Below are 13053 nucleotides of genomic sequence, written 5' to 3'. Positions count from 1 at the left end.
GTCGGCCCGTATGGAATTTTTTTTGCTTGGAGCCACCATAGTAACGCCCTTCTGCAAGCCTTGCTGATAGCAATGGGATGGTGGAGAGGGAGGGATAGGAAGGACCATTGCACTAACAGAGTCCATTGCAGGACTCGCATGTTCAAACGGGCGCATGGAAGGAGTGTAATCGCTGCTGCCATGGAGCCTAGTGCCCTCAGGATCAATTCCGCTGGTGAAGCCTCTGAAAGAAGGATAGCCCGCACATGAAGTTGAAGATTTCTGATTCTCTCCGCAGTTAGGAAGGCTCGCAAATCTCTGGTGTTTATTCTGGCACCTATAAATTCTATGATCTGTGTTGGAGCCAGTAGGGATTTGCCAGCATTGATAGTAATGCCTAGTTGTGGGGCTAGATGGAGAAAGAAGTCTCTGGCTGAGCAAAGTAGATGCCTTGTTGGTGCGGTCAGGAGCCAGTCGTCCAGGTACGGGAAGACCTGAATTCCCTGGAGTCTCAGGTGGGCCGCAATCACTGCTAACACTTTGGTGAACACCCGGGGCTGTGGTGAGGCCAAAGGGAAGGACCCTGAACTGGTAGTGACTGGCTCCCAGCCGGAAGCGAAGGAACCTCCTGGATCGTTTGTCCATTAAGATGTGGTAATACGCATCCTTGAGGTCTATAGAGCACATCCAATCATTCTCCCTCAGAAGGGGGAGGATAGATTGAAGAGTGACCATTCGGAATTTTTCCTTGGTTACTGACAGGTTCAAGCGGGAAAGGTCTAGGATGGGTCTCAGATCCCCCGTCTTTTTTGGCACCAAAAAGAACCTGGAGTAGAACCCTAATCCGAGCTGGTCTTGGGGGATGGGCTGGATGGCTCTTTTTCTTAGCAGCTGCTGTATTTCTGCGGCTGCGGCCTCCCTGTGATCGGGTGGTACATCGGGGAGGTTCTTGGATTGGGGGACATGGAGAATTGGTATTTTGTACCCTCTGGATATGATGCGAAGCACCCAGCGGTCTGTTGTGATGGACTCCCATGCTGCTAGATGCTTCAAAAAATGCCCCCCGACTGCCTCCAGAGTGGAGCAGCCAGGCAACCCCTCAGGGTTTCTGCGCAGGCCATTCAGAGAAAGGTTCTCTGGACCCAAAATTTCTCGGAGCCCCTCTGCCCCTAGGGCGACGTCTTCCCTGTCCACCTCTGCCACGATAGGACTGGTTGTCCGGAGCTGGTTGGGAATGTTGTGATTTTCGGAACCACATCTTCTTCTGACCCTTTTGGTTCCTTGAAAAGGACCGCTGGGGAGCAGAGAAGTGGACTCCGATGGCAGACAACGTCTTCCCGTCCTTCTCGCTCTGGACAAGCATCTCGCAAACTGTTTTGCCAAAAAGGGCAGAACCATCAAAGGGGGCATTCGCGAAGGACGCTTTAAAGGGCTCTGTAAAGTTGCAATGATGGATCCAGGCCTGACGTCTCATGACTAGGCCTGCTCCGCTGGCCCTAGCGGCTCCCTCTGTGGTGTGGGACAATAGCCGCATAGAGGTGTTTGAAATAGATCTCAGAGTGGCCATTTGGGTGGAGTACAATTGTTTATCCTCCTCCGACATGGACTCAGGGGAGGATGCAGCGTATTCTTTGATAAGATCCCGCTGCATCCTGATGACATGTGCCATATAGTTCAGAGACCTTACTGAGAAGGTCGCTGAACTAAAGACTCGCTTCCCTAAGTGATCCATCAAACGGGACTCTTTGCTCGGTGGATGGACTGAGGGACTCTCCTGAGCCAATTCCCTCTTTGTGGCTGCCGCCATCAACATGGCATCTACAGGGGGGCCCTTACTCCAATGAGACCGGTCTGAGGGGGGGCTAAGAATCCTATCCGGTCGTTTGGGTATTGGCTCGACGGTGTCCGGATCCTTACATGCCTTGGTGGTAATAAGGTCCACCAGGGGATGGGCTGGAGGCGACCCCCAGGAGGTACAAGGACCTGCCTTGACTGCCACCAGAAACACGGACTAGACAGAGGAAGACTTGGGAGCAGACCACCCACCTCTGATTCTTAGCATCTCCATGATGTCTCCAAAGGAGACATCCTCAGGGGGTGATCTTGGGGAGCCTTCCCCTTCCTCCAAGTCCGTGTCCTCGGTTAAGGACTCAGGGAGTCCACGTGCCTCCTTTGCACTTATGCTTGCGGGAACTTCCTCGGGGACTGTCCGAGGAGGCCTCGCCAGCAACATCCTGTTCCAATGGAACTATCTGTGACATCGAAGCAGGCTGTCCCTTTGGCCGGGTGATGGAAGCCTGGCCCAGCAGAGAGGGAGTGCAGGGAGGAGTCGATGCAAGGACCGGGGGTCTGGATGCTCTCAACAGAGCCCTCTCCACAACATCGAATGCTGAGGGAGAGCCACTCTCCAATGGATCCGAAAGTCGGCTCCCACTCGGATCCAATGAAGGGATTGGAGCCGGCGCCGAGACCGTCGGATCCGAGGGACCAGTGTGCTCCGACCTGGACGGAGCCGAAGGCACACTGAATCCCCCAGATCCGAAGCTCGGACCACGGCTCCGAGAGGTCAGATCTGACAGACTCGTGGGTAGGGTCGGATCCGAAGTACCAAGTACTGTCGGCGCCGACCCACCCCCGGCTCCAAGGCTGCTCGGCTCCGAGCGCTCCGAACCCAGGTAGCGGGTCGGAGAAGGAGAAATTGGGTGGAAAAAAGGTGTCGAGCTCCCCCCCTGAGGGGGGGGGGGCGGCAAGAGCACTCCCATCTGCAGCTGGGCCTGGATGAACCTTTGCATCATCCGGTCCAAGTCTGCATCAGATAAACTAAATGTAGATCTCAAAGAGGCCACCGAGGCAGGCCTGGAATGCCGCCTCGATGACCTCGACGGAGATCGGGTCTCCTCCTCCTCGGGCCCCGGGGAGAAAGAAGGGGATCGGAGCCAAGGAGGAGGAGACCTAGAAGCAATGGAGGGAGAAGCCCGCTTAGCTGGCGGGGCCGAAACGGAGGTCTCGGCCTGCCGCTTGTGGTGCTTCTCCCTCCGTTTCTCCCTCCTGGCCTCCCTGTCCTCCGACACTTTAGAGGGAGTTTGAGTCCCAGTCGGAGGCAGGGGGGCAGGAGTGGCAACCATCACAGGCTGTGACGGAGCCACAGGAGTAGTAGAAGTAGCGGAGGCCGAAGCTGAATCCGGGGGTAGAAGTCCCGCCAGGACCAGCTTCGACCTCCGTTCTTTCAGTGCCCTGGGGTTGAACGCTGCACAGATAGTACAGCCCGAGGTGAGATGTTCAACCCCAAGGCACCAAACGCACTGAGTGTGGCCATCAGCTGGGGAGAGCTTATGGCCACACTCGGTACATTTAGAAAATATGGCTTTTGGGGCCTCAGCCATTCCCTTTTTTTTTTTTTTTTAACTAAAAAGAAGAAAAAACAACTACACACACACACAGGCCCCAAAAGACACACAACAAACACTCACACACTAGCGACCAGTGAAGGGAGGGTATTAATAAAAAATTTAAGGAACCTAACACAGACACACTATATAATATTACTTTAAACAACAAAAAAAATATTTCCTGACAAGAAATAATTCAAAAAGTTAACTTTTTTTGACTTATCTGACGAAGCTCAAAAAGATCCAGCCATCACAAGAGCGGCAAACTAGATCTGAGGTCATGGAGGGTTAGCCGGGGATTATGGGTGAAGGGAGGGGCTAGGAGCTCAGATCCATTAGCTTGAAACAAGTTGCCGGCTCGGATCCGATATCGGATCTGTAACCCACAGGTTGCAGACAAATGAACATTCCTACTTCAGATCTATGGTTAAAATGAATGCTTAATCTAATAAAATGTTCTAGTTATATAGATTTGTCCACTGTGCACCTGTTGTAAATGTGGATGGAATTATTTTTGCTGCTTTAGAAATGCCCTTCTGCAGAGTCTGCTGTACTAGGTCACATGACAATTTCCTTGTTCAGACCCTGGCTTTCCTGAAGCTTGTGCTTTTGCCTTGGACATGTAACTATGGAAAAGGAAAATCCATCTCATGTATTCAAATAAAAACCATGGGTAATCTTATTTGGAACTTAAAAACAGAAGGACTAGTGTTAATCCTGGTCACTCTACAGTTACTACTTGAAGTTACTCCTGGGACAAAGCTACTTTCTTTAAGGACTCTAAGCATTATAATTTGGACTTAAAAGCCAGAGAGCGAGAGGACACAATGCATCCCTAGTCAGTAGAAAATAGATTTTAGTTTAAATCAGAGCACTGACTATACTTGTGAATGATTTATTTTTGTTTTCTGGTAAAAGCCTTTTACTGTTGCATACTTAGAAAAAAATCATTTAACTTATTTTAAGTAAAAGAAATTACTGTTTGACTCTGAATGCTTGTGCTAATGATTCATTTATTGGTTAAAGGGTTTATATATTTTACTGGTAAGATTATGTGTGGGGTATCTTCCCATTGTGGCGTGAGACTACTTGCTGCCATTCAGATATTAAAAAGCTGGCATATTTTCCGAGTAAATAATAAGATGTGTTCTTGTTTTGGTACAGCACAGGCACGGACTGTTTATTAAAGTAAGCGCTTTCGGCCAAGGAAATCCCTCAGCCTTCTTCAGACTATTACAAAAATACACACAGCTACACTTTTTATATAAAAATTAAGACAATTAAGATAAATTAATTATCTAAATTAATTAACTAACTTCAAGCCCAGATTTTAAAGGGCTAGTACCTTGTAGTACTATTACTCACATGTCCATTAGCTTTTAAACATTTTAAAAATTAAAAATGTATTATAAAAGCATTTTGTAAAAATATATTATTATTATTATATTATAGAACCAAATTATTCAACGGAACTCCTAACAATGTGTAGGTATGCCCTATAAAACAGTGCTTAGCAAGCTTTATTAAGCCAATACCAATGACTAAATCACTGAAATAATTAAATAAATAAATACATTCAAAACTGAGATACAAAAAGAAAATTAACAACTTAAATACCATCGTAATATTAACATTCTGTAACTTTAAAAAAACAAATGTATATATTTTTGCTTATATATATCTCCGTTACTGATGCTATATGATAAACAAACTCATCTCCTTAGTGCTTTTAATTTAAGAATACATTTTATGGATGCTCATTTAAACCTGGGGGTAAATGTGCAAATGTTCTAATCTGCCAAAATACCTCTTGTTCTTCCAATCGTAGCTGCCATGGACCACCCCTAATATCACTTTTTACCTGGTGAACCACTGTGAACAAAAAGGAATGCTCAGGATGTTCACAAGTATGCCTTGCAAGTGCATTAGTTAAGTCCTTTCTCCCTATGGCATACAGATGTTCATAAATTCTTTTCTTTAATGACCTCTCTGTTTTGCCAATATAGAAGGAAGGGCATTTCTTGCAAAAGGCAACATACACTACCCCCTTAGTTTCACAGTTGTATTTACCATTAATAAAATAAATTTTATCATTAATGTTAATTTTACTCCCAGGCAAAATGTTTTTATACTGGGGGCACATACCACATTTGAACATGCCCACACCATTGACTCTAGATTTAACTACAGTCATTTCAACAAGGTTCTTCAGGTTCAACCCTCTTCTATATGTAAATGTTGGATATTGTCCCACTACTTTAACCAACACCTGATTTTCCAAGAGAATGTTCCAGTTTTTAGAAATAATTCCCCTCAAAATCTATACAATATGTAAAAAGAAAATTAATCAGAGGCACCTTATCCGTGTTATCCTTCTGTTTAGTTTGTAGTGTTCCCCCATCCAAGAGGGGCCTAAAATGTCCTGTCCAGTTTCATTTTTTTTGGTGTATTTTTAGTTTTAGCTTCGTCTATGTGTTCTTGTTTTGTTAGCTTTGAGTGTCTGCTGTCAGTGCACCTTAAAGTTTGGGAAGGAGGGAGTTGGTGCTGTAAATTCACCATTTGCTTTCCATTCTGAGAATACTATTTGCGTGTGTGTGTGTGTGTGTGTGTGTGTGTTTGTGTGTATACAAAATAGTTGGTAAGGCTGCACTGAATAGCATTTGGCTTTGTCTGAGGTGGGGATAATCTTGGGGAGCCCATTGTTATAATTCTAATATGTGGCTGGAGAGTGTGGAGCTTATATGAGTTTTGCATGTCTTTCCTATTACTCCAGGCAGCACTGTGCATTTACTATATGCACTCATTCTACAGATTCCATTGCACATTTAAAAATTGATGGCAGTGAAAGTTAGAACCCATAGCCCCTATCCATCATAGCCTGTGTAATACAATTGCTTCTCAGCACTCCCTTGCCTCTGTACAGAAATAAAGCCTTACCGTCAACGTTCTAACTCTAAACACAAGCAAAATTATTTATGTAAGTGTTCTCTACCTTAAAACTGAATGCTTACTAATAAAATATTGAGCATTTCACCCATAAAAATAACATTTATCTTCCTTAACAACCTAATTAAAACCTTTAACCACTTTATACTTGTAATCTTTAACCATTTCAAATTACTATTATCTGGAGACATTGAATTACATCCAGGCCCCTTTAGTTCTGATATAGCCAACCACACAACACCTCATTTAACATCAAATAAAATTTATTTATTTATTTTATTTATTTATTTGACATTTGTTTACTGGGAAAGTCTGACTCGGCCATAAACTGTCCATTTTCAGTAGAGGTTCAGGGAGAAAAGCTCCACAATCACAGTCTTTCAAAAACCAATTACAGATATTTTAAATCACAAAGTATCATGTTACACTACAAAAAACGGGAGTGAAAATTTGTTGTAATGAGAAAAACATAGAACATATGTTTCATAGTAGAGTGCAATGAAAAACAACAACACGAGTTGAAGAAAATATGTGAGGAAAAACTCATTAGTCATATTATTTGTTACATAGATTAGTGTGCAATAAATGAAACCTGAGACAATTCTAATAAGATATTTAAAAGTGATATTAGAGATTACATGACTAGAGACATTCAGGAGAAATTGAGCGATACCTTAGTATGACAGATAGTGTTCATATTATGGTTGTAGAAGGAAGAAAGATGGAGAGAAAAGGAGATTATAAGCAGAGTGCAGGGTAGGGTGTCCTCAGGTAGCTTAGGTGAGTAGGGAGGAAAGATAAAGAGGTAGAGGAAAGGTCTGCAGAGATGCACTGAATAAGGTAAGGTAGTGAGGAAAAAAGAAGGGAGTGGAATAGGAGGTTGGAGAGGGTTATGAGCTGTGACTTAGGTTGAAGGGGGTGAGTGAAGTACAGTGAGTAAATTCAGTCAGGACTGGGAGCAGGTTCATGATTTTGTAAAGTATTCTTTTAGGGAGCATTTAAAGGTGGGTAGGTTAAAAATAGTTCTGGTTGTTAAAGGTATGGAAATCCATTTTTTCTTCTGAGTATATGTATAGGCTTTGTCCATGGGATTCATTTGGTTTATTTGTTGTGAGAAGTTGTCCTCTGATCAGACAGTTCTTTTAGGGAAGCGTATGTTGATTAAAGGGATAAGAGCTGGGAAGGCTAATGGTTTGTGTATGGTTTTATGTATTTTTATAAGCTAAATGTGGGAGAGGTGGAGGGGGGTTCCAGCTAGCTAAGGGTATGCAGAGCTTTACAATGACAGGTAAAGAAGGTTGAATTAGTAGCAAACTTGACAATTTTGTTGTAGCAGCTTTCAATTTTGTTTTTATGGAGGATTGTAAATTGGTTAGCATTGGTGATTCATAGAGAAAACATGGCATTAGCTAGGTTTTTGGTAGAGTATTTTTGTGGGTGTATTCAGAAAATGATTGTTTCTGTATAGCATGCCCAGTTTTTGATGGTTTTCTTGGTATTGCTTTGGATGTGGTGGTCAAATTTAAGATTATCATCTATTATGACTCCTAATAGTTTGGTGTGGTGGACTAATTAATTTCAGTGCCATTTGCCAAAAATATTTTGAAAGATGCTTTTAGGGGTGTGTCTTTTTGAGGTAAAGTGGTGGAGTTTTTTGGGGGGGTTGAGTAAGAGTTGTGCTCTTGCAAGCCAGGTTTGAATGGAGATGACAGGTTGTTGAGTGATTTCTTGGAGGTGAGTTAAGGTGTTTGAAGAGCAGATGATGGTAAAAATATTGCATGGTAGAGGGCCAAAGATGGACCCTGTGGGACTCTCGTGGAAGTGGGAAGGTATGCAGATGGATTATTACCATTTTACAACTTGTTGCCAGTTAGCAAGGTAGTTAGAGAACCACCGAATAGATGGAGATGACAGACCCAGTGTGGAAAGTTGATTGAGAAGTTTAATGTGAGAGATCATGTTAAAGGTTTTTGATAGATCTAGGAATACTGCAGATACAAGTTTATTAGAGTTGTGAGTTTTATTGAAAGTGTCTGTAAATGAAAGTAATGCAGTGGAGGTGCTGTGGTCTGGCTGAAATCCATGCTGTGTATTGGTGATTAGCTTACTTTGTAGGAGACAGTGGAGAAATTGTTGACATATACATCTTTAAAGGATTTTTGAAAGGGGAGACATGATGGCTATGGGGTGAAATTTGTAATGTCAATGGAATTACCTCCTTTGCGTAAGGGAATAATATGTGCCATTTTCCATAAGTTAGGGACACAGGATTCTGTTACTGATCTATTTATAAGAATGCTGACTGGGTATGCTATTGCATCTCTAGCTAGATTTAGGTATTCTGGGAGAAGGTTGTTGGCTGAAGAGGAACAAGGTATTAGTTTATGTCAAAGCTTTTGTATGAGAGTTATAGAAACTGGTTGAAATGTAAAGTGGTGGAAATGTCTGTGTGTGTATCAGAAAAGTTGTATTTATGTGATTTTTGTAAAAGAGATGTGCTAGGGCCTAAGGTAGGGGAAGTTAGCTGCATGGAAGGGGGGTGTGTTAGGTAAGTTTAAAGTTAAGTTGGCTATGCATTCTATGAAATATATATTGAAATAAGTCATTGTTTGAAGAGGGAGAATGTCTGGTATAGGCTGGGATCCTTTTCTGTACCTGGGCTGATGAGAGTGGATATGGAAGACCCAAATGCTAATTCAATGGAATGTAGTTACTCTCCCCAACAGATGGTTTTCCACCAAAAACAATGAATGAGGTTGAATGCTTATTTATGCAAAGATAATGTCTTTGAACTCTAAACTTGATGTGAGTCGCAGTATTTAATTTTATTTTTATGGGCTTTTATTGCTTTTCCAGGTAAATTTTATACTGTTAGAGTAAAACATGCTAAAGTATTAATTTAGCTTCACCTTCAGCAGTATAATCTCCTACTTTTTATCTAAACTATAGAAATATGACAGTAAATTGAACTTATTTATGAGTTAACAATACTCATACTCCAAATACTGCAGCAATAACAGACACCTAGCTGCCTCATAGAATCCCCCTACTCATTTAGATAAATACACCATTTTCAGGGTTGATCAATTCAGATTCCACAAGGTGATTTACCTATCTTAGCTGCTAACCAGTTTAATATGACATTAGAGTAACCTGCAACTGTAGTAAGGAAACTATTATATATAGTTTATTGCAGTGAGAAACATATAATATAATAGCAGCAGATATAAACTCTCTGGTTATAGAACTCACCCTTTCACACATGGAAGCCTTTGTCTCATGTATCTATCAACCACCACCTGCTGTTTGTAGTGCACTTTTCATTTTGCTTGATTCTTTGAGGTTTAAACTGGCTTCCAAGCACATTGTTATCTCAACTGGCACTTAAATAAAAAACTCTCTAACACTGCTCCTTACCACACTCTCTCTCAACTAGTAAATCAATATACTTGACCAAATACACATATAGGCAACCATTCATCTTGGAATTAGTCCTAATATTACTAACAAATGCACGTCTGTTTCAGTCCTCACAAATAATATTAGTAACCATTTCCATTTCATCTCTTTATGTTCTTTCAAAACTTCAAAAACCTCCCAAAAAGTATTTCTTATTTTTTTCCCAAACAATAAAGAAGCTGATATTGTAAAGCAACGTTATTTAATGGAATGATCTCCGCTATATAATATGTTAATTCCTTACTTTTGTTAACATAGACTTGAGGTATTTTTGTATCACCAACATGTTGAATGTATCTCAGAGGGTCTGAGGTTCTGGACTGACCTTGGTTTTTGGCCCTTTTGTTGTGACCCATCCCTCTGGGGCTGTAAGGTGGCTCTTGTTTACATCAGGTTTGCTTATAGTGGTAGGTAAGCTTATCAAGAGTCACTCTCTGTTTCAGCTCATTACTATGTATAAGTTTGTCAGTCATGATTTATTATCCTTTATTTTTATTAAGTATATATTTAGTTTTCCATGGATAAAGCTATTATTGAATATTTAATCTGATGAAGTCCAGCTGGTGGACGAAAGTGCTCATCACAGGGAAAAAAAATGAGTTAGTCTGGAGACTGTCTGCTCGAGTTTTTCTCCAGTACTTTACAGAAGAGGAATTAACATCTGAAGTTTTGGACTATTTATTACTATTATTTTTAATTCTAAGTTTAAGATTTTTTATTTTTTACTTTTCTCAAATAACAAAAAAGTGAAGGAACCATGTTTTTTCATGCAAGGGACAGCTATCTTCTCACATCTCTACTGTGGTTTATGTACTTGTTTCTCCTCTGACTCACTCTTGGAGTACACAGGGTTCTTGGATGTGAGACAGATTTACCAGAGACACTGATGATCTTTGTCATCTGATTTGCCTTCTATAATATGAACAACGTTTTAGATAATATCAATAGCCCTTCAAAAGTCATTCAGTTTTTCACCATAAAAAACTCCTGGCTCCAAAACACCTTGCAAAACCACTTATAACTACTTCAGAAGAGATGGTTTTGAAGTAACCATTGTCCCTGGCTTATCCTTACAATCAAACAGAGACTGCAAACTACAGATAATCTCTGGCATCTATGAAATGATAATTGCATCTCTTTCTTCATTTTACACAGCCAATGACTGATACTAAGATTCATTTCTAAACAGCAAAGTCAGCCTATCTCAAAGACAAACAAAACCTCTTTACTAGCAACCCAGTACTTTCCTGGAATAACCTAAAAGTCTTGATAGGTATTACCAACATTAAAGAAATACACATATATCTCTTCACCAAATGACATGAGATATTGTCTAATTAAACTACATGCTTACATAGTTAACCATCCCATGTAACAGCCAACACAGCACACCAACCAAAGCCATGCCTCCTAAACCAAGTTTATGAATAACTAATACAACTATGTAGTACTGCTCCTTAAGATAATTCCCTTTTCATATAGTTTCTAAAGAAAAGCCATGCCCTTTATATGTAAAGCACTAGCTTTTACTTAAACCTTTCATTACAAAACACTGATGTCCCACTGACCTGGCTGAACAAGGAGAAGGTGACTGTGAGCTGTCTATCGGGAGCTAGGATCCGCCACATAACACACGCACTCAGGTCACTCCAAAGCAAGTACAAATATGACTCCGTCATTGTCCATGCTGGTGTGAATGACCTGAGACGTACCTCCCTGTACTACATGAAAAGAGACATAGAGGAGCTCTCCGATTATGTAGCCCAGGCTGGTATGACCCTGACCCTGAGCAGCATCTTGCCCTCACCAAGAATGATACCACAATACAAAGACAAGATGATCAGCTTTAACAATTGGCTCAAGTATTGGTGTCATTCTAAGGGGATGCAATGTCTGTCTGCCTGGGATGATATGTTGGACAAGCCACGCTGCTTCACAAGGGATGGCTTACACCTGTCACCACTGGGCTTCTGGATATTGGCTAAGGCTCCTGCCACCCCCATAGTGCCTTTTTTAGGCAAGGCTCAAAAGACAAACCCACCTCCTTAGAAAACAAAAATGGAAAAAAACAAGGGTAATGCTGCTCAACGCCAGAAGTCTAAATCTCAAGATGCAGGCACATGATGCACTCCTCAGCATGGAGAACATCGACGTCTGTGCAGTAACTGAAACCTGGTTCAAGGCTCCTGAGAGTACCCCAGCGCTACCAGGCTATACCTCGTATCATGCTTTTCGGCCCCAAAACCCGGGCGAATCACAAAGGAGGAGTGTCCATATTCATAAAGGACACCCACACCTCCAGGTTAGTAGCAACACATGAAGCATCAGAGACCATACAGGTGCAACTAACCATAGGCAAAACTGCTATACAACTGGTAGCATGTTACAGACCACCCTCCCAATCTCAAGAACCCCACTCAGCCTTCCTGAAGACATTGGAGGATATGAATGTATCACAAAATACTATCATACTGGGAGACTTCAACTACCCAAACATAGATTGGGTACATTATTCTAGCCCTAATACCCTAGCCCAAAGGTTCCTGGAATTCATAAATTCAAATGCACTGGAACAACTAGTCACCTCTCCCACTAGGGAGATAATATACTAGACCTGATCATCACAAACATGGGGACAAAATGCCCACACGGGACGGTATACCCCTCACTAGTGAGATCTGACCACAAACTAATCACCCTGGATATACATATCCCACCTCCACCCCCAGCACAAAAGACCACAGTGAAAAACTTCTCAAAAGCAGACTTCACTCTTCTTAAAACTGAGATGGTATCCTTTAAGCCCACTGTGCCAGTGGATACCACATCCCACAATGCCGAATCCTTCACAAATGCTTTCTATGGACATCTCCAAGAATGCATGGATCATGCAATCCCAAACAAATCCAAGTCCCTCTCCACCAAATGTAAGCATCCTGTCTGGTGGACCTCAGCCATAAACAAATTGTATAAAAAGAAGGAAGCTACTGCACGTCAGAGCGAAATCCCATGAAGGGAAGACATCTCTGATCAACATTAGCAGAAAACTACGTTCTCTCATAAAAACATCCAAGGCAAACTTTGAGAGAAAAATCGCTAAGGACACTAAAGATAACCACAAAGCCTTCTTCAGCTATGTTAGAAACCTGGGAAACCCTCAGATATGCTCAGAGTTGGTTCACAACAACAAAAATACACTGAACCCACAGATATTGCTAACATTCTGGCTGACAAGTTCAGTGCAAATTTCTCCCCTCCTTCACCCCCAAAAGAAGAAATA

The sequence above is a fragment of the Protopterus annectens genome, chromosome 3.part1 (assembly GCF_019279795.1).
Source record: "Protopterus annectens isolate FY-2018-M chromosome 3.part1, PAN1.0, whole genome shotgun sequence".
In the NCBI taxonomy this organism is placed as follows: domain Eukaryota; kingdom Metazoa; phylum Chordata; order Ceratodontiformes; family Protopteridae; genus Protopterus; species Protopterus annectens.
Note: the sequence above shows the minus strand (reverse complement) of the source record.